This window comes from Podarcis erhardii (assembly GCF_964252035.2).
Source record: "Podarcis erhardii genome assembly, chromosome: 4".
Classification (NCBI taxonomy): Eukaryota; Metazoa; Chordata; class Lepidosauria; order Squamata; family Lacertidae; genus Podarcis; species Podarcis erhardii.
The window spans coordinates 35,498,139-35,520,930 of NC_138508.1; the positions used below are offsets into that span (position 1 = coordinate 35,498,139).

At 41.3% G+C, this 22,792-nt stretch overlaps 2 protein-coding genes across 4 annotated transcripts in view; one reads left to right on the forward strand and one right to left on the reverse strand.

The window, feature by feature from the left end:
• Nucleotides 1-22,792, forward strand: part of FILIP1L (filamin A interacting protein 1 like) — a 185,635-nt gene that overhangs the window by 131,578 nt on the left and 31,265 nt on the right. Inside the window, exon 1 of one of the 3 annotated variants that reach the window (XM_081859628.1) lies at nucleotides 21,920-22,068. The exons of the other annotated variants lie outside the window; for them this stretch is intronic. The gene's annotated coding sequence lies outside the window, so the exon portion shown is untranslated. Of the gene's footprint in view, nucleotides 1-21,919; nucleotides 22,069-22,792 lie in introns of those variants that run through there. 3 annotated transcript variants of the gene reach the window in all.
• Nucleotides 1-22,792, reverse strand: part of CMSS1 (cms1 ribosomal small subunit homolog) — a 180,966-nt gene that overhangs the window by 121,330 nt on the left and 36,844 nt on the right. The window lies entirely within an intron of this gene.

The following is a 22,792-nucleotide window of genomic DNA, read 5'->3' on the forward strand; positions in this document are numbered from 1 at the left end:
GGGATTGTAATCAGAGGGAATAGTTTTTTCCTGATTAATCCAAAGAAACTCGAGTACATATGCAACTGCTCCTTGGGACAGTTACACACACACACACACACACACACACACACACACACACACACCATCATCTTTGGCAGGTGGGGAAAATGTACCTTACAACCCGCTCCCTCACTATCTGGAAGTGCCTTCAGAGTGTGGTAGGAAGGTAAGCCCTGCTGTGTAAATGGAAATTCCCAACATAGCTTTTTGAATAAAGCGAAAATCATTCTGAATGCAAACTGTTATATACTGAACCTTCTTGATTTCAAACTACTTAAAAGATCCATTCTCTCCTAGGATGCTGAAATGAAATAAACTTAAATTAATTCTATGTTCAATGCAAGATCAAGACCGTTAGCATTCATATGGAATGCTATAGAAACCACATATTGTATCATATAGCATTTCTTTCGATAGTTTGCAGACTCAGAGTACTTCATACCACCTCTATTTACATTTTTAAGAAATTAAGATTCCCAAGGATATTTACATATAACATTAACTTGGCTTTATAGAATGCTAACGGCACGTAAACACTGTTGACTTATTTAGTTGACATATATGTCCAGCAGACTCCAATTTCATACACATTGAGCTATTGTTGAAGAATGCATTGTACTCAAATGCAATCATTTCCTTTTTGCTTTCTGGCAAGTTGTATGTATTACATATGCCGAAGACTATGTCTTCCAAGTTGTGAAATGGATGCCAGATCTCTGTACATTTGACCTTTTTCATGGGTATCTTGTGTTTTGTAGGTGAGTGAGCAAGACCCTCCACAAGCACAAGTTTAGTTCTATATAACACCCCAGTGGGAGAGCCCAAATACTTTAACCACTACAGCATAAAGATAGGCTCAAGGAAGTGATGCACACAGACTAATGACTTCATGCTAGCATTTGAAGAAAAGTCTACCACTTCATAGCATAACTTTCAACAGATGTTGGGAAAGCATACTCTTGTCAAAATCCACATGATTCAAAGATTTTCACAAAGATCCTAGTGCATAATGAAAGGTTAAAATAACGGCACAGAAACAATACATCTTTTAAAAGTACAAATAAATCAAAGAATGAAAAAGCCAAAGGCTGGAAGAGCATTCGACATGCACCAATAATTCAATTTTCCTGTTCCCTAGTAAGAATGTAGAGCAATCCTCTCTTCAATATGGAGACTAAGAAAGAGACCACAACCACAAGAACGAATCATTAGAGCCTTCACATCAATTTTCATGCAATCAAAAATTTTCATGAACTTAATGTTGCAATTTAAATACCTTCACCTATAATAAATTCAGTGATTTGTCTATGTACTCCAGGAAGCATAATTTCAAACTTAACTCTGAATTCATACCAACTTCAGTGAAGACTTATACCTCAATTTGTACTTAGGGTTTTGTGTTCTCCCCACCCCCAAGCACAAGACAATTAAAGACTGAATCAGTAAAACAAAATAACATAAATGAAATCAGTAACCTATTCTTCCCACAGACCATTAGTCTCTACTTTCAACACTGCTGGAAAAAGCTTTGACCAAGGCCACAGCTAAGCGTATTTCATGAGTTTTGTAAGTAAGTGGTAAGAGACCCACCATGACCATGCTTTTTGCCAAATACCAAAATCTGTAGGCCTGAAATATCTATCAAGAAGTACTGAGCACAAGACAACAATTTCTCTGAGCACTTTTACCACCACTCAAATAAAAAGCAACTCTCCACTGGCTTATCTGGCTCTACTCCATGGCTTTTAAAAACCTCAAACTCACACAAAAATATTTCTACTGAATGCATAGGTGCAGAACGCTGATACAACGGCAAACATTAAATGGGGTCACCAGATGTGATGGCAGCTAAAATGTTGCCTTAAGGGTTAGGTCTTTCAAGAGAATTGTACACATAGGCTCCATAGACCCATCAGTGCCTTCATCATCCAGGTAAGTTTAAGGGGGAAATGGTGCATCATGGGAGGACTGATGAGCATGCAGTTGAGCTGTGAGTGACTTTTGCAGTTCAGACTACCACTGAGGATGGCAGATACTCTTTCCAGCATGCTCATGCTGAGCACTTTGTCTAACACATCCCATAGAATGGACAGGACATTTGTCTTCGCCCAGCATTCTTTCTTTCAAGTGCACAAGGCCAGGCAAACTTGCCATGCAAATCATATCTGCATATTAAAACTCACTGGACCACTCACTCTCAACCTCCATTCTGTTAGGTGGAACATGTTAAGATCTGGATGCTGTAGGATGGGCAAAATAGATACTGCCCCACTTTGCAGGGTTGTTTTATGGGTTGCTGAAAATAAGGACGTGAAGTGCTTTGAACACCCAAAAGTACTATATAGATGTTGAGTACTATATCAAAGTACTTTGTAAAAATAAAAAACCCTACTTTTTGTTCCCCGTGAATAAGGAAAACCAGAAGTCTATCTCATCTATTGTGCACACCTAATTAAAAGAGCTTAATGCTTACCGTATCTTTCGCCCTATAGGACGCACCGTCCCATAAGGCGCACCTAGTTTTTTTGGGGGGGGAATTATTTTTTCCCCCAGGTGCGGGGCTGGGGCGGGAGAGGCCCGAGCTTCCCCCGACCCCAGCCCCCAAACAGGCAGCTCTCTGCAAGCCGTGGGAGCCCAGCGCTGGCTCCCGCTGCTTGCTGAGAGGTCCGCGAAGCCTGGAGAGCGAGAGGGGTCGGTGCGCACCGACTCCTCTCGCTCTCCAGGCTTCAGCAAAAGCCTGCATTCGCCCCATAGGACGCACACATATTTCCCCTTCATTTTTGGAGGGGAAAAAGTGCGTCCTATGGGGCGAAAAATACGGTAGATCTCAAATTATTTAGGCTAAGAATGCAAACTTTGTTTGGACGCTTTGTCTCAAAATACACAGAGCCAAGATGCCAGCAAAGCAAACTGCATATTATCATTGTCAATGTAAATCACGGGTCTTGCTTTGCTGTAATCCTTTGCAGTGAGAAGCTGGCACAGGGCCAGGCAAAAGCACATAATTTAAACACTCAATCAGTTACATTCCAAGGCATTTGTTTAGTGTTTAATAGGCTCTCAAGGGATGAGAAAATTACTAAAGTGCATTGTTTTGACATGAGACAGAGTGAGTCATCGGTTGTCACTAAATTTGGGGGGCTTCAGTATTTATTGTCTGAGACGAACTTCTTAAAAAACACATTATACATCAGCACACATGTGCAGGCACTCACATGTGCATTACAATAAATGTGCTTGCTTAAACCATTATGGCACAGGAAATGTTTTCTGGTTCTCAAATTCTCTCTCTAGATTTAGGATTCTATTATATACATTCATGTTCTACATTACAATTATAGACAGATTTAATACACTTTCCCTTTCAAAGAGACCACATTTAGCTTGCTCATACTTGGCACATACAAAACTATTGAAATTCCGAATCAAGGGAAATAAACATTCTGTTCTCAAAGTAAGCTTGACATCAACATGAGGATTTAAAGTTAATGCAAAATTCACTTATTGAAATCTGAATTTGTACATGTTTTGTAAGTGAGAACTATTCCGCAGGTCTGATAATAGTCTACCTGTTGTTCATGCACACTGAGCTCTGCGCCCCCTGCAGCCAGGCAGAACGCAAACCATAAACCTAAAACATGTTTTAACCTATTAGAGGTGTAACATTTTTATACAACTACAAATGAAAAATATCTCAAGGGGTTCCAAAAAGAGAGATTAATGAAATTTATAAGTGATTTTTTTAAAATGCTTTAATTGTGATCCACTGGATTTGTGATACTATTCTTCACTGTCATGTTACTATTATCTTCTCTCGCTTGTGCTGGTATTTCAGAAACATTGCCAACTAGGATGTCAAATAGTGTGGCCTTCTCCCAAATGTAAGTTACTTTGGGGAAGATTCAGTGGGCAGGTTTTAGCATACTCAGGCTACAACTGACTGCCACATTTAGCATCAGAAAGGTATTTTCCTCTAGGACACACTGGTGAGAGAACACGAGGTGCTTTTCCCCCCTTCCAAAACACATGACTTAGTCTGAATTATTCAAGCATCTGACCCACCTTCCCTTCGTCTGTGGCATGCTGATCTGGAAAATGTGAATTGATCTGGTGGGCAAATGGCTTTCCTTTGGAGGAGCTGGAAACAATGGCTTTTGGTCCATTCAAATAACACAGTTCTAAAAATACATGAAATGCCTTAAAAATAATCATCCTGTTAGAAAGGATGGAATGAAAAAGGTTAGCATTTGTACAGCTAAGATTATTATTAGTAGTAGTAGCAGTATTAGTAATATACTGCCCTTCCTCCAAATTTCACAGGGGGGTTCACAGCATAAAAATACAAAATAAGAACACCAAATACACAAAAAATACACAAAAGCAAACCAATACCCCCACTCCCATAAACATATTCAAGAAGCCACAGAATGTTAATTAGCCAAAGTCCTAGTGCCTAAAGATATGTAATGAAAGCGCCACGCAAGCCCCGCTGGGGACAGCATTCCACAACTGAAGAGCCACCGCAGAAAAGGCTCGATCTTGTGTTGCCAGCCTCTTGACCTCTCATGGAGGAGGCACACAAAGATAGGCCTCAAATGATAACTGTAGGTCCAGGTTGGTTCTTATGGGGAGAGGTGGTCCTTGAGTTATTGCGGTCGAGAGTCACTTAAAGCTCTGTAAATCAAAACCAGCATTTTTATTTGGGCCTAGAAACTAACTGGCAACCAGTGCAGTCATGTTAGGATCAGTGCAGTATGTTTAAACCCTCTTGCCCCGGTGAGCATCCTGGCCACCAAATTCTGCACCAGATGAAGTTTCCAAACCGTCTTCAGAGGCAGTTTGTTGCATTCAAGCCCAGTGAATTAGCCATGTACTGTCCCCATAAGCGAAACCCAGCCTCCTCCTGTCCTGTGTTCAAAGCCCTATAAGGAATCTGCATATAACCCCCTTTAAACTGTTATCATTGTACCTGTGTAGAGCCTGAAATCAGCAGTGCACATTCAACAGATAACTGTATCCTCTCTTTGAGCAATAGTTTTCAAACCACTGAACACAGGGGAAAATAATCTAAAAACAGTAGCAAATAACAGCATTATTTTCCCCCGCCCTTGCAAAACACACTGATAAAAACATCAATAAACAATTATTAGATTTCCACAGATGATTCAAACACACCATCCTTTGAAATTTCAGAAAGCCTATTTCACAATCTCTTAGACAGTAGGCAAGTAAGACACCTTTCAGTCCAGTCTGTGGAAAAACTGGCAGCACCTAAAACCCAGAATCCAAAGTCTTTGATAAGTGTGGCCATGACTTATCCCTCCTGGAATCCAACCTTAACCTCAAAACAGATGGGATGTCAGAGGTGTTGTTAGAACTTTGCCAACTGTGTGCATATTCTACCCTTTTACACTCCCCCCCCCCACTGCTTCATATAAGTGATGGATTGTGATAATTAATCATTAATACAGTAATCAGCCAGGTGTTTAAACATTTTGGGGTGAGCTTCCTAGGAAATAACTTTAAAGTAAAAGGCAGGGTGCTTGCATTCAGCAATAGCCACAGTCTACAAAAAAGTTTTAAGACTTCTCTCACAGGAAATTGAGAGGGGGTTGTTATCTTATCCGAGCACAGGGATGCTACTGCTGTGGAAAAGAAGGCTAGCAGCAAGTCCCCTTTACGTATACTTAAGTAACAGTATTGCCCATCTACAAAGTTAAAAGAAACAAAACATAATGACCACCTGCAGAGTTAGAGAAGTTTTAGCAAAGTATATGAAACAGTTTTGCAAAAACTTACTGGTTAGAGGTACAGGACTTCTAAGAAACAGTAAGCAAAAAAAGACCCAATTCTTATACGGGGCAGAACAGACATCCTGAAAAGGTATTATCTACAAGAGGCCCTCATTTGCGGAGCACAGTGATCCTAAGGTACATAAGGGGTAAGATGACTTTTCAGGTATCAAATCATATACAGCATAATTCTATTGATGTTTGCTTGAAGGAAGTCTTCGTGAGTTGAATGGATATGACTTCTAAGTCAAGGTTGGTAGGACTGCACTGTAAACTCAACTGGGCATGGGAGACATAATTAATAGTTAGTATCATAACGTATCCAAGGGCATTGAACATTAATATACCTGTGACTGTAAAACGCAACAACATGTTTGTGTATTTAATGCATCTCAGATGTTCCTATGTTATCTTATTTTTCTGTTTCTGAAATTCTAATTTAAAAAATGTCAAAGCTCACCACACCACTCCTCAATAAAAACTACCCATGCTCCTATTACACACTCCTGTCTGTCTGTCAACTTCCCCTTGGAACAACATGAGGCTAGCCTGATTTCTGTGCACATAAGTCCTGAAGGCACTAAACACATACGGACTGGGAAAACTTACACAAATGGAGAACAGTTTTTTTAAAAAATAAAATAAAACAGCCACTTCAGCAAGTTAAGTGTACCAATTACATGGTGCATATTAGGGCAACAAATTTCTCCTTGCCTTCTCAATGCCATATGCCCGTCTTTTTTCAACTATAGTTTCCATTCACCATTGCAAACATGTGTTGCCATTTAAATGTCAAGAAAGGTATCTCTCAACTATCCCCCTTATGTATGATGAAATGAAATGGCAGACTGAATGGAGCCATGAAGCATGCCATTAGCAGTTATTCACACTTCTGTTTTTCTTTAACTTCTGTCCCTCTAAAGTGCATTCATTCTGCACATGGATGTTTAACTATAATGACATCCATGACTCATAATCCAGAAAATATAACGTCAGAAATGAACTGCAGTGGTAAACTGTATGCGTTGTGTGTGGGGTTTTTTAAGCCACCTTAAATAAACCCATCCAGTTTCTCGACGGAAGATTCTTCTGCAAGTCTCTTAATCCCACCATCAGCACTGATGATTCAAAATTATTTTCTTTAAAAACCCTTTGCTACAGTCCCATGTCCAGTTACCCATCCTTTCATAGAGCACTTGTTCATTCAGGATCAAATGAGGCTGTGCAATTTTTCCAAACAGACAGCCTCAGAAAACATGAAAGGCACTTCCCACATAAACACACAAGCAGTGGTGAAAGACCATACATAGAGCATCATTCAGAATGAAAATTAACATACAAGATTATTTACAGGCAATGGTATGACTGAGGTCACAGGGCTGGCAGGCCTAAGAGTTCCAAAGTCATGAGCTGAACACCACAAGTATACCAAGACTTAAGTAATACTCAGGAGTTAAAAATAGTTTGCCTTTCAGTGTCAGGGGCTTGGGACCTCAAACGAAGATCTGCTAGTGAAAGAGACATAACTTTGCTCACTAGACCTAAGGAAGTTATCCTAAGGCTAATATATCACTAATAGCTTCAGGAGAAGTTCCGATAGTCCCATACAGTTTGGGGAACATATTGTGGCATTTTCCAGATACAGTGGTACCTCGGGTTACATACGCTTCAGGTTACAGACTCCGCTAACCCAGAAATAGTACCTCGGGTTAAGAACTTTGATTCAGGATAAGAACAGAAATCCTGCTCTGGCGGTGCAGCGGCGGCAGGAGGCCCCATTAGCTAAAGTGGTGCTTCAGGTTAAGAACAGTTTCAGGTTAAGAACGGACCTCCGGAACGAATTAAGTACATAACCAGAGGTACAAATATATATCTAACTATCTTGAATACCCCACAACAGGTTTTCCAAATTGCACTGCATATAACCTTTGAGATACACATGCTAGACTACTTGCAAAAGCCCCACTACATATGTGCAATGTTCCAGCACAACTAAAGGAACCTACTGGATTGCAATCATTGTCAGCTTGGTTTCAATCGTGTTTCAGAAATAATCCCTATAGGGGATTTCATCAGGTAATCCCTGAAAAACAATGATTTGGTTGAAAAGTTGAAGTAAGTGCAATATAATTAGAGATCCCAATCCAGAATAAAAGCACTTAAAGTTAATTGAGATCAGTGGGACAACTAGTCAGTCACATCTCATTTAAGTCTCATAAAGTTAAAGGCAACTAATTTTAACTGAAATGGGTGTGAATTGTATCTGAATACTTAAATATTCTGATCTGCAATGTGCTCCCAACATATAAACCTGATTAATTTCAATATGGCATGCAGGAAAGAGTGTTCCTTTGTAAACCGTGACTTTAGAAAGACCACATGGCAAACAATGCATTCACCCTATTTATAACTAGGGTTGCCAGCTGATCAGGGGGGGAACCTCATGTGCTGGTGCATTTAACAGCAGACAAGCAAATATTTTCAAGACCTGGCAAGGAATACGATTGCCTGGTAATGTCTGCAGATCAAATTGCTGTTAAAGGGTAAATGTATGGGACACAGAAGGCTTGTTGGAAAGTTGGCAACTGTTTTTACAAAGTTATAATATAGGGAGTCAGAGCTGCCTACACCTTCTCCCTTCCAGTCTACTGAAAGCGCTACATCAGTCCTGATGCAATCTAACCTATCATCTCCAGGCTAGCAATGACTTGCCACAGACAGTACTAATGAACAAATGATAAACTCTCCAGACTGCACTGTAACCTGAACAGATTGGGACTTACTCTAAAGTAAATATTCCTATAAGTATACTGCAAAACACTTGCAATTCTATATACACTTACCGGAAGGTAAGTCTCAATGTATTCAAGGGGACTTACTTCTGAATAAACATGTATAAGATTGCAGTATTAAAAGTAGCTTTGTAAGAGTAGTTTTATATTCCATGATTGAATTTCTTTCAAGTAGTTTTTAAGTGAATCGTTCGCCAGTAAATGTAACCACAGGCTGCAAGGAAATTGCTCTGCCTTCTTTGTATTCATTAGCAGCAACGGTTACATACTTTGTGTGAAATTTCAACGGCATGGTTCAGAAAGGTGGTTATAAAATTTTAAATATTATTTCCCTCTCTCACACACACCTCATTGGCAGAAATAAATAGTTAAAAAGAGACCTGTTAATGAAGTCATTATCTGCTTATCATACACCTTTTTTTCCTGAAGAATTCTGTTTGAAGTCAAATAGTTTTAACTTTTCAGACTACTATGTTAATAATATTTTATAACCTGCAATGCGAAATCTGCGAAGGTGTTCCACTGTTAACTAACAATAGTATCCTGCCCTCAGGGTAGTTTGAGTTAATAAGGCTTCACTCTCCCCCCTATATGATGTAATGCATTTACATTTATTACTGTGCCTGAGAGATTTTGCGGGTGTATGAAAAATCATAGGAATGACTCAGCAAGTGACATGATGTCATACTGGTAGTAAGTGGCAAAGCTGTTCGTGTAAGAAGCCTCCAGCCATAGTCACTGGGAACCAGGTGCTTTCCAGATCCTTAGGAGTTTTCTGTTGGTGCAGTTGCTTAAAGCTTACCACCACATATCTTGACCTCCCTTGTCAAAGAATGCTTTCCTGTATTACCTTACCTTGAACTCAATTGACAGCCTGTGGTATGTGTAGAATGGCAGAAACAACATCATCAACACTGCACACAGAGTATCAAGTGAAAATTCTTAACCAGTTAGCATTTTACCAAGGCACGAGAACCACTTGCTGCATTTATTTCCATTTTATTTGACCCTCTCATCTCCCCAGTTTTAAACGGTCTCCTTGCTTGAAACTGTGAGCTCAAATGCTTCATTACCACTTAATCTGTACCTTCAATGCATGAGCCCAGGTCCACTATCTTTCTATCCAGAAAATCATCCTATCCCACCATAAATTTGTATTTGAAAGGTTTAAGTTGTTGAGCTGCCTCACCACCTGAGAGAGGGATATCATCCATTTGAGCTCCCATTGAAGTATTTTGTGTTCTGGGTGCCATTTTGGGAAGGCTTGGGTCTGCTTTGATGCGAGAGGCCTCTCCTTTATCCATTCATTCAAATACGTCTGTGAGGCAAGAATCTTTGTTTCTGTTTTTAGGCCTGCATGCCTCATCATTCAGGGCTACAAGTTTTTAATTAAGTGCGTGAAATCCTCTGACAAGGGCCAGTGTGTTTAATAAAGCTGAGGAGCTCTTACATTGAGCTCTGAAGATCTTTTCCCCTCACCTCTCTAATTCTAATGTGCATGTGTGCTCCCTCTCAAGAATGTTAAAGGGAGGATGAGGCATGAGGAACAGGAGAAGAGGCTGAGAGACACCTCAAAACATTTTGGTGCCCAAGGCTGAAAAATCCAAATAATGCTCCATGGTGCTATCAAGTAATAATTCATGAACATGTGCCATCCTTTAATGGAGGTGTGGGAAACCTCAGGCCCAGGGTTGAATGCAGGCCCCTAGACTATATTATCTACTTCTTGAAACTCCCCCCAGACCATGCTCTGGCCTTGCCTTGTACCCCTGAGTGCTTTCGAGTAGCTGGGATGTCTCTCTGACGATGCCTCTTGCTTGTCTGGACACAGGCTAGGAATGGGTGAGTGTGTGGAAACTACCCTATTGTACAAAAGGCAAAATGTACATCTATTGCTGTACTCATGTTTGCCTCTGGCCCTATTGACCTTTCGTATGTGGCCCTTAAGAGGTTGCCTGAAAGGGAATGTGGCTCTCAGGCAAAAAATGTTCCCCACCTGCTCTTTAATGAGACCGCACATTCAGTAACACACCTCTGTGCCTATTGGTAAGCCATCCCTACAGGGGGATGCACACCAGTGGTGTGAGGTGAGGGAGAGTACGAGGCCATATCCAGTTCAGGATCCCTTAAATGTAGTTAAGGGACCCCTTTGTTACATCTGCACCTGACCTAGGAAACCAAGTCAAGATTCAGTTAAGTGCCCAAAGTTAATGTCATTGGGACAGTTTCCCCCCTCAAATCCCTTCTGTAGAAATTAATGAGGCTTCAGAGTGCTTATCGTTGGCTGGATCATGTCCCCAAGATATTAACAAAGTACTTTTCCAGAATAGAGAACGGAGCCACACGACCAAGACAAATACCTGTGTCATCAATCTATCAAACAGATAGGTCAACATTTCTTTAAGCGGAGTTATTTCCTTAGAAATCTGCTTTCCAGAATAGTGCATGTGGGATATATTAACCACTGTGTCGGTTCAGCACAAATTCCTTAACAGAAATAAACTTGCTCAGTACCTCTAGGGTACTGATATAACTGTTTGGCTAGTCAGAGATTTGTATTTGGAAGGAGGGTAAATAGAATTTGCCCTGGATATGATAGAGAGGGGCGCAGGGCACTTCTTGTAAGACTAGACCACAAGTTAAGAGTTGTTTTGGGAGAGAACTCTGAAGGAGACATATTAAAAATAGTAATTGTGTTAGTAAAGGATTAGATTGTAATAAAACCCTAATTATCATTAGAAAAAATACTATGTCCATAGTACTGAATGGTACAGAAGAATGATTGTTGCATCCATAAACTATTTTACTACAGTGCAATATTGTATAGACTGCGATGGAACAGGATATAGAAATACAGAATTTGGTATTGATTGCAGAATTCAGATTCCTGACAATCTCAGCTTTCATTTTATTCTTAAAGGAAGTGTGTAGCCAACAGGTTCACAAAGATATATCTAAAGTCTTACTGGAAATGTCAACTGAAATCTCAGAAATCAGAAGTGAGATGTGACTAAATAAGATTTTTGGTGGTTGGCCAGAACAGAAATCCAGAGTTCTTGCAAGAATAATAATATGAAAATGAAAAAGATAGATTCCTAATTAGATTTGGTTTCCAACTTGTTATGCTCTTTTAACACTCTTTCAAAATAATTGCTTAGGACTAGTTTTCTGCTGCAGCTCACTTAATCTCTTTGTTCAGCTGGTTCTTTTGTTCTTGGGTTTTTCTATGCTGTAATTGATCGTCTCCATTTGTTATTGAGCTCTTCCACTTCCACAACTAAGACAACAGGTAAAAGATGCAAGTTATGCAGATTTGCTATTTTTTGGGGGGGGGGAGATTAATTTGATTAATCTAGTGCACACACCCCAGAACAAATACTGAGTACATCTATGCATCTGCTAGCCAGGTGCATAATGCAGATGTCCTACTCGTTTCTTCCTTCCCATTCTATGTTGAGCAATTGAGCTCATACCTTTCACTTAGTTCTGCACCCATCAGTCTCCATTTAACCCAAGCTACCATATTTTTAGGGACATGGGTGTCGCTGTGGGTTAAACCACAGAGCCTAGGGCTGGCCGATCAGAAGGTCGGCGGTTCGAATCCCCGCGATGAGGTGAGCTCCTGTTGCTTGGTCCCTGCTCCTGCCAACCTAGCAGTTTGAAAGCACGTCAAAGTGCAAGTAGATTAATAGGTACTGCTCCGGTGGGAAGGTAAATGGCGTTTCTGTGCGCTGCTCTGGTTCGCCAGAAGCGGCTTAGTCATGCTGGCAACATGACCCAGAAGCTGTACGCCGGCTCCCTCGGCCAGTAAAGTGAGGGCAACCCCAGAGTCGCCTGCGACTGGACCTAACAGTCAAGGGTCCCTTTACCTTTTACTAAACTTTTAAGACACAGCATTAGATCTTTGATTAACTGATATCAAACACCCATGCAGAGATTTCCTTGGAAGTACTATCATGCATGTAACAATTGCATCCAGAAGGTCTATGTGCAACTACAGATTTCTCAGTGCCTTCTCAAGGGAAAGAAATGCTTCACATCTGTTGGCTTTTTGCAGTATGGTAGCGCTGCAGAGAGCTTGCTGGGGAGACCATGCATTAAAAAGGGACTCAAAAATAACTTAAACAAGGTTTTAATTAAAAAAACAAAAACTCCTTATACACTAAATACATCAACAACAAACCAGACCCAACCACCAACCCATCCCCCAGGGTAATGGGAGAGCTAGGTGCTGCTCCTTATATACTACACCCAATTGCTGACACACAGCGGTGTAGCGTGGGTTGTCAGCACCCGGGGCAAGGCAAGTAATTTGCGCCCCCTAACCCGGGGCAAGGCAAGTAATTTGCGCCCCTAACCCCTAACCTGCCGCCGCTGCCAGCTTCTTCTTGCTGCTGCCTGAGCTGGTCGGGTGTGGTTCTCTCCCGCGCTCAGCGCTGCGCTGGGCGGCCGCTGCACTGTCCCTCCCCCAGATAGTCCCTCCCTCGCTCTCCCTCCGCTCCGCTCCGCACGGCAACGCACACCTGGCACCCTCCCCCTCCACAGTGGGCGGCGACCTGGCAGCTCGGATCGGATTCGCACAGCCAGCACTGCAGTGAGAGAGAGTGAGCCAGGTAGGGGCAGAGAGCTGCGAGTGCGAGCGCCCCCCCCCCAAATGTTGCGCCCGGTGCGGCTGGCCCCCCCTGCAACCCCACGCTACACCACTGCTGACACAGCTTAATCAAAACAACTCAGCAGCACCTGCTATGTTTCACAGCTGTAAAGCTGGGTCTCGTTATTTTGCTCTGGCCCTTGCTCTGGCCCCTTAAAGACATACACATCGGGTGGAACAATGATGAACCTCTACATTTAAAGAAACCATTCAACAATATCAAGCAAACCACCACCAGTCTCTGACACCATAAGGAACAAGAGCTTAGCACATATGATCATATGGCAGTTCTGCCTAACTGAAACACTGTGTATCTTTCCCTACCCACAGAACACTATGGGGAAGAATGCAGAAACACTGTGCAGAACTAAATTTCCCTCCCCACCTTGCACAAGTTTGTGTGTGTGTATACACACACACACACACACACACTTTGAATGTACTCTATTGTTCCTGTCATGTCAAAACAATTTTTCTCTGGAGCTAATCAGATTCAAAAATTAACGCATCCTCGAATTCAGTTTGACATCAGAAGGTTTGGCACAAGCTTCTACTTAAAGTGTTCCTCAATTAGTTATAAAAAGGCAACATATTCTATTTGACTACTAATCTAATTAAACTTTTTCTACAAAGTCTATGTTTGCACAGATAACTTGCTTTAATTCTTCTATCCTTCTTAAAACTACAGAACCATTGAGTACCTAAGCCACAAAATAAGAAATAATACAAATACGAAAACTTATTTCATGACTTCCAGCTTGCCGTTCAATTAATTCAGTAGTCATGTGGCTTAGAAGCCTGTTAAAAAGGCAAATAAGTTCACAAAAGTCTGGTTCACACACCACATTAAACCACAGGACACTGATGGATGCTACTGAAAATGTATCACCTGGCTCTTCCCCACTTTTCCAGGTCACCCACCTAATTCCTGGACACAAGAATTGCCCAACCACAGCACCTCCATCTCATAAGGAGTCAGTCTCAGTTTCATCTAGCCCAGTATTTTTCTACATTGGATTCTAAGGTCTCAGCCAGATCAAATCTGAGACCTACAGCACATATAGCATATTTGTACCTCTGAGTCATAATCCCTCCACATGAAAATTATGGGGAGGTATGAGGAAGGCATTGCCTAACACAAGGGTGAGCTCAAACCACCAGCTCTTCAGTTAACAGCCATGTGAACTGGCCAACTGCCTCTTTGATAAGAAGCAAACAGGGTGAAGGAATTGCAAGCAGCAAGTTAAACTGCCCATATACCCGGAAGTTTCCTTTTACATTTTAAAGTGTTTGCTTAAAATACTTTACACCTAAAACATGTAATTTGTAAGCTAAGAATGCAATGAACATGCTTGCAGATACATGCATCATTCTTCTTAGAACTGTGGCAGCCTGAGTGATTTATGCAGCCGAGGCTGCTGTCTGCATAGTGTGTGAAATTTTATTTAAGGCATTTTTATACTGCTGTTGACACATATTTATTATCAGGGAGGTTTATAATACAATTTAAAATCGGGGGGGGGGGGAGGAGAGAAATCAGGTATACAACAGAACAATTAAAACTAATAGACAATTGAACAGACAACCAAATAAAAGAGCAGAATGGAAAAACTTCATTCCCACAGTTTAAAAGCACAACTCACTAACATGCCTGAGAGAAATTTCTTTTAAATGTCTTATCTAAAAGATAATACAATGGGCGCCAGGGACACTTCCTTGAGGAGTGTGTTCCACAACCTGGGCACCACAGATGAAGAGACTCCTTTATTGACACCAGCTTGATCTCAGGTGGTTAGTGGCCCTGTGAGAAAAATCTCAATGGAAGATCATTTGGACAAACTGATATGGGGAACGGTGGCCTGAACCAGCGTAGAACTCTCAAATGTGCCAAAATATGTTCCCAATGAGTCACCCAAGTTAAGAGTCCTGGCTGATTATTTTGAACTAATTGCAGCTTCCAAACCAGCTTCAAGGTAAGCCTCATGCACTGCATGTCAAAACACGTTACGGGAGTCTGAGAGGGATGTTACCCCAGCATGGGTAACTGGTGCCAGACTATCTCAGAAGCATAGGCGCCGACTCCGTGGGGCCTGAGGGGGCCCGAGCCCCCTCAAAAATTCGTTTGGGGCCCCCCCAATAATTTAAGAAAATTATTAGTTATATTATGCTTTGTAAAATCACAAAATTATGTTGGTATTTTTTATTTTCCTTGTTTGACGATAGTTACCTTTTAAAATACATTCAGTAATGAGTTAAAACAAAGCCACTCCCGATCTCGACCCATCGTCAGCCCCGCGAGAAGCGGGGATTTCCCCTAGCTCATTAATATTCACCGCCCACGGCGGCAGCCAATCGGCTGCCGCAAAGGGTGGGCCCTCACAGGTTCACTTAAGGTCGGGGCAGCCCGGGGCTCGCCCCTTTCGTTCCCCCAGCAGCAGCGGTTTGGAGGTCTTGGCCCCCCCCAATATTTTTTATAAGTCGGTATGGGCCCCCGCCCCCCCAATATTTTTTATAAGTCGGCGCCCCTGCTCAGAAGACATGACAGCCTATACTGGTTAAACAAAAACACTCCACATTACAGAAGTCACCTTTGCCTCAAGTGAAAAGGCTGAATCAAGGAGTATGCACAAGCTGAGATCCTGGTCTCTCAGAGGGATTGAAAGCCCACTCAAATCAGATAGTTACCTGGTTTGGAGAGAGGGATTCTATCTATCCAACAGTGCTTCCACCTTATCAGGGTTGACCAAGAAAAAGAAGACTGATTTTTTAATATACTTTAAAGGCATTATGCTCCTTAATTCCTGATCAATCAATTGATCTATATGTGCTTTGTTAAAGCTAATCTGTGTGTTTTTTAAAGCACAAAAAAAATCAAAAGTTCAGGCCCAAATTATTTGAAAGCATTGAGTAGACAAAACAAACCAGGCTCAACAGTCAGGAAGGAGCAGCTCTGTGTTGGCACGCAAGGGTCGCAATGACCTAATCAGCCTTTAGCTCTTGTTTCTCTGATTCTGTGGTATTCTATCCTGCCATAATATTTACAAGTACAACAAATTTTAAAAAACTATGATTAGTTACTAAGGAGACAGGAATTGTTTAGCAAGAGTCAGCATCTAAATCATTCCCTCTCCTCTTATAGAAGAGCATATTTGTAAGATCCCACTGTTTTCCCAGCTCATTCTTACTAACAGTCTCTTTCTACAGCAAGAAATGAATTTTATCTACCAAAATCACTGTTCAGGGAGGGACCATGGCCCAGTGAAAGGGCACATAGATTGTGTGCAAATGCGCCTTAGTTCAGTTCCTGAATTATTATGTTTTTAAAAGGACACGGGTAGCAGAAAGAGCTCTGTCAGATACCCCGGAGAGCCACTCTCAGTCACCAAGACCGGGGATGAGGAACCTATGGCCTTCCATGTGTTGGAAGAGTCAACTCCCATCAGCCCCAGACAGCTTGGCTAATGGTAAGAAATTATGGGATTTGTGGTGCAGTAACATGTGGAAGGCTACAGGTTCCCAATTCTTGCAGGAGAGCGTCTTGGTTTAGCTCAGTATTGGAACAGCTTCATAGGTCTATGTTCAAACCAAGCCAGCAGGATCGGGAAACACATTTTCTTCAGCTGCACTCCAAAAAACGGGAAACAGAAAGTAGAATAGATACTAGCATTTAAGATTCCTGCTCCATTTTATTATACTAGGGGATAGCATAAAGCCACATATGTGCCAGTTAATTTTGTGATGGTCAAAAAGCAGGTGAAGTGTTAACATGTCCCTCAGCACTCACTAAAAGTCAAAGAAAGCATCTCCATAAAAATACCTAAATTACACAGCACCTAGCAGAGTCGAGTACTTTCACCATATAAATGTGTGTTAATTTCAGCAGAATTTGAAAGATAAATACAGCATTTAAAAAAACTCAGTTCCTCCAAAATAACCTATGAAATATCTACTTTGAAACAAGAAAGTAAGGGGAGAAAAAACATGTGGTGCAGGGCACTATAGACTACAAGTGATGTACAGCATGATTGACCACTTCCAAGGACAGAATGCATGGTTCCCTTAAACCTTCCTATGTTATCTTTGCAGCAACCATACGAGGCAGGTCAGCCAGTGAGCTTCATGGTCAAGTGGCAATTTGAACCTGAGTCTCATAACCCCTACACTTCAACCACTACATCACATCAACTAGTATGTTGGGGAGGTTCAGAAAGGTTATGGTAAAGTTCTTCTCCCTAAAATGAGTACTGAGGGAGTAACTGCTTTTAAACTTGGAACTCAAAGAAGTGCTGTACCAAGTGATACACAGAAATAGATCAGTGGCTACCATGGACCCTGAGGCTCAACCACTACACACTCGGTGTCAGAAAATGCCCTACAGGAATAAGGAATGGGAAATCTGAGAATAAGGCTCCAAGGCAGATGAGGCAAGTAACTATGCAGGGATTTCTGCTCAGGATAAGTTGATGATCCACATCGTGGGCTGAAGGGAGAACTCCTCCACTCTTGCCTGCCAAATCTATTGGGCTCAAGGGAGCAATTTAATAAATAATGATAATGATAATAATTTATTATTTATCCCCGCCTATCTGGCTGGGTTTCCCCAGCCACTCTAGGCGGCTTCCAACAAAATATTAAAACACAGCCAAAGGGCCGGCCAAAGTTGTTCACCTTTTTTTAGGATTGAAGTTGTTAAACTTTTTTAGGATTTTATCCCAGGAAATAAATTGCCACAGGGGTTGGATTAAACCGGCTGGCAGGCCGGATTAGTCCCCTGAAACCAACTTTGGACATGCCTGCTTTAAAACATCCATGAGCAAAATAGTTTGGTGTCACGTACAGTGGTACCTCGGGTTACATACGCTTCAGGTTACATACGCTTCAGGTTACAGACTCTGCTAACCCAGAAATATTACCTCGGATTAAGAACTTTGATTCAGGATGAGAACAGAAATCGTGCTCCGGCGGCGCAGCAGCAGCAGGAGGCCCCATTAGCTAAAGTGGTGCTTCAGGTTAAGAACAGTTTCAGGTTACGAACGGACCTCCGGAACGAATTAAATACTTAACCCGAAGTACCACTGTACTGTGAAGCAAGTTTGACACATATGCTGCAAAAATGACACTTTGAACATCCTGGTCCAAAATGAAATGCGCATTCAGCAGAAGCTGGCACTGTACACGCAAGTACTCTTTAAAAAAACAGTAGCCAGCTATTCATGGGGAGTAAGGAGCAGGCAGGAACGAATTCTGCATCTCTAAAAACTGGTTGGAATAAATGCTGTTTTGTCAAAGCTCTTTGGGTGCAGCAGCAGCAGCAGCCACTGGATCAGGGAGATCAACTCCATGCACAGCACCTGTTCACATGCTTGGTTCTTTATGCATCTAGGGACAGGCACAAAGAAGCCATATGGTCCTTTCTTGGATTAGGGCACTTGGTTGTATCTTCAAGTTTATAAACAGACAGATTAGAACTTTCACCCAGCCCCCAAAGCTTGAAATGTCCAAAGCTTGCAATTGCTTCCTAAGGGTGACATTCTGAAAATGGCACAGACTATAATCAGAACATTTAAGCCAAGGAGACAGAATATGGGTGCCTTTTACTAGGTCACAGTAAAAACCCAATTCTTGAGTCTGGTATGTTTTAAGTATGCTTTTAAAATGGAAAGAGGCCATATTCCCACGTTCCACTTAAAGGTGAAAATACAACAAACGAGCAAGCATTTGTCAAATATACGTAAGGAAAAGGGGATAGTGAAGAATAAACTGGACATTTTATTTAAAAAATATTTCATAGCCTTCTTCTCCCTACCCCCAGCCCATGACTAGAACTCAAAGCACTTTATGAAAAATTGCAGGGGTATTTTTTTTTACACACACACATGTAACAGTTAAAGTCAAGCCAGAATGTACAACATGAACACATAATTCAAGTTATTTCCTCCAGAAACTCCTACTTTATTCTCTCCCTCAACATTAACATGAAACACACTCTTCATTTCCTGTCCTAAAGCATTATGTAATATTTGCTGTTACCCAGCTTTGGACAGTAACCTTTGAGTTGGAAGCATTTAGATGAAAGTGCAAGTATATCAGCTGCTTATGGTATATACAAGAGCGATTTTTAGTGCATACCATACAGTATTCTCTGCTCAACTCGGAAATTAGGGATAACCAACACACCTTTACAGCCGTAGTGCAAGACCTTGATTTTATCTATAATTTTTCACACATTAGTAAAGGGACCCCTGACCATTAGGTCATCTCGCTTTATTGGGCCCGAGGGAGCCGGCGTACAGCTTCCGGGTCATGTGGCAAACCAGAGCAGCACACAGAAACGCCGTTTACCCTCCTGCCAGTATTTATCTACTTGCACTTTGAGGTGCTTTCAAACTGCTAGGTTCGCAGGAGCAGGGACCGAGCAATAGGAGCTCACCCCATCGCGGGGATTCGAACCACCGACCTTCTGATCAGCAAGTCCTAGGCTCTGTGGTTTAACCCACAGCACCACCCGCGTCCCTTTCACACATTATCTGAGCCCAATTCTCCCCACCTCCCACCTTTTGCACTTTACTTCCCCCACCTTTGAAAGAAAACCAGTTTCCCCATCACTTCAATGGACAATTCCCTTCCCATTTTTTTGGTAGCAAGGACGGATTGTGCCCCCGTTGGTTAGAGTGTGGTGCCGATAACGACAAGGTTGCAGTTTGATCCCTGTATGGGGCAGCTGCATATCACTGCATTGCCGGGGGCTGGACTAGATGATCCTCAGGGTCCCTTCCAACTCTATAATTCTATGATTCTATTTGTAAAGAATTGTCTCTTTACAATGCTAAATTGGTTTCTATGCAAGAATACATAGGGTGATAGCCAAGATCCACTAAAATCAATAGGCTTAACTACACTGATGTCAATGGGTCTACTCAGAGTGTAGCTAACCCTGGCAGACTATGTGAAGAAGTGTCTTAGAAAAACAGAGTTGGTCATAATATCATCAGAGGTGCTTCAGGTTTGTAGTTTCTACTTTTATTTTATAACATGATGCTGTGGTTCACCCTGATCTTTGATAGTTCAGCATGTTTTGTTTTGTTTTTAATTTTGCATAATTGCATACAGTGACCCCAGCTCAGTGACAGAGCACATGCTTTGGATGCAGAATGTATCATGTTCAACCACTTACATCTCTAGTTAAAGGAAGCAAATGGGAAAGACCTGTCTGCCTGTCTCCAGAGGCTTGCAGGTAGCACAGGTGTGGGGAACCTTTGGTCCTCCAGATGTTGCTGAACAACAATTCCCATCAACACTGGCCACTGGCCATGTGCGCTGGGGATGGTGGGAGTTGTAGTTCAGAAGAGACAAAGGTCCCCCATACCTGAGTAGACAATACTGTACTCAACTAGATGAACAAGTAATCTAATCTGGTAAAAGGATGTTTCCCATGTTATGATAGTTACATAATTGAAATACATTCTTGTCAAATACTGTATTTTTCAAAATAATAATAATCAAATAATTGCTTCATATTTTCATGGTGTCACTCAACATTTTTTAGAAAGTCAGACTGAGAAAACCATAGGCTTGTGCTATTTTATGCGTCTGAATACCAGACTAATATTTTATAATATTTGAATAATTAAAGTATGCATCAGTAAACAACTAAAGGATTAAATCCTAAACTCAGTGTCTAGGGAGTAAATTCCGCCAAACTTTGAGCAACTTACTTCTGAGTAAACATGGACAGACTTATACCGCAAAGGACTGAACTTCAAGTAATTCATAAATGAAGGCAGATGTGCTCTGCTACATGGATTAGGGACACAACAAAGTGGTTTTAAAGAGCTATTCATATAGCTTCAGACTCTTTCATTAACATGCAAGGGATTTAATCAGATAATTCCCAATAACCTTTCAATGAGATTTTGCAGCGCTTTTCTTGCAGTCCCCCCCTTCACATATCACAGAACACAGAAGCAAATTAGGTTACATGCCCCTACATTCTAAAACTCTTTCTCTATTTTCAGCCTCCCTGTATTATCTTTTCCAGTTATTAATCAAACTTTCAATTTAGTACAGCATACCCAGTGAAGAATCTTAATCAAATTTGAGTGAAAGGGCTGTAAAAGTGGGCTTAAAGGGGAAAATAGTGAACACACACTCAACACACACCCCAGTTTCTCATCTGGCCTTCCCATCATCACTTGAAGAATTGTTTTCTAGTTACATCATCAGGAAATAAAACACAGAACAAAAAGAAGAAGAACGCTTGGTGTTCATACTTCTCTCAAAGGATTCCAGCTAAGCTTCCCCCCCTTTTTTTTAAGAGAAGGAGCAAGAGGGAGAAACCTACGATCCAATTCCCCCAAACAGTTGTGTTGTGGAAAACCAAGATGAAAAGATTAAAATGCAACAACCAGTTTATTACTCCATCATCAGCAGAGAGAAGGAACTGCTCTGAACTTAACTCTCCCGAACATTCATTTTTGCCACAAACTGATTAGACAAATGAAATGTTTCACACAGTGCAAAGTGTTAGCTGGAGCCAGAACACATTAATAAGCTTTGAGCTCTGGCTATCATTGAAATACACTACAGACACAACGAGTCTGCACAACACAGAGTTCCTTATATGGTATTGCCATGACGTAATGCTCCATAGGCTTGGGGCATGCAGAGAGTCTCTCTCTCATTGTTTGGTGTAACTGCTGGAATGCTCACATCCCTGATGCCTAAGAGAATCAAAATCCCAGCATCGCGGAGCAATAGCTAACACAGGGACTCTGCAGTTCATTCACTGAAGGTAAGAGGGAAGTTGTGGGATGAAGTTTCTTTTAGCAACCAATAGACATTTTGCTTCAAAGTTAACTTGGTTCACTTTAAGAAATCCACAGCGTGCATGAATTAATCTGCATAACAGAGGTTTTTGAAGCATCAGCTACAGCAAACTACTAAACTGTTTTTTAATGCTCTCCCTTTAAGCATAGGAGGCTATTTCCAAACCAAAAGATGAGGCTTTAATACTGAGAAAGGGGGAACCTATGAATTACACTCCGATTCCAAGTGTGTGCTGGACAGAGTCATAACTATATTTAAAATTGTGGGAAAGGACCCAGCAACGTTGTAATGTTCTGGATAAAAAGTTTTAGCGATTATTTTTATACATTCAAGTGACACACTAACAGGCATGTGGAAACATGTATATAAAAGAGTTTATTGTACTTTTGAACAATTTTAGAAGATGTACTCAAGGAGATACTGCATTAGATTTTTTTTTAATGCAACTATTAATGCAAATGCTTCAGTTATATTCAGGAGTTGCTTTTTGTTTGTTTGACTGCATATGTTCAGTTTAAAGAGGAAAGGGAGACTAGTTACCTTTAAGATCCTTTTCATACCTTTGTTTAAAGAAATAGTGCTGCTTAAGAAACGGAAGCTTTTCTTCCCTGAAAAGCACATTTCTGCAAGGTGCTAATTGGTCCAGGTTACCAGGCATTAAGGTCACTCAACATTTCTCTGTACAGGGC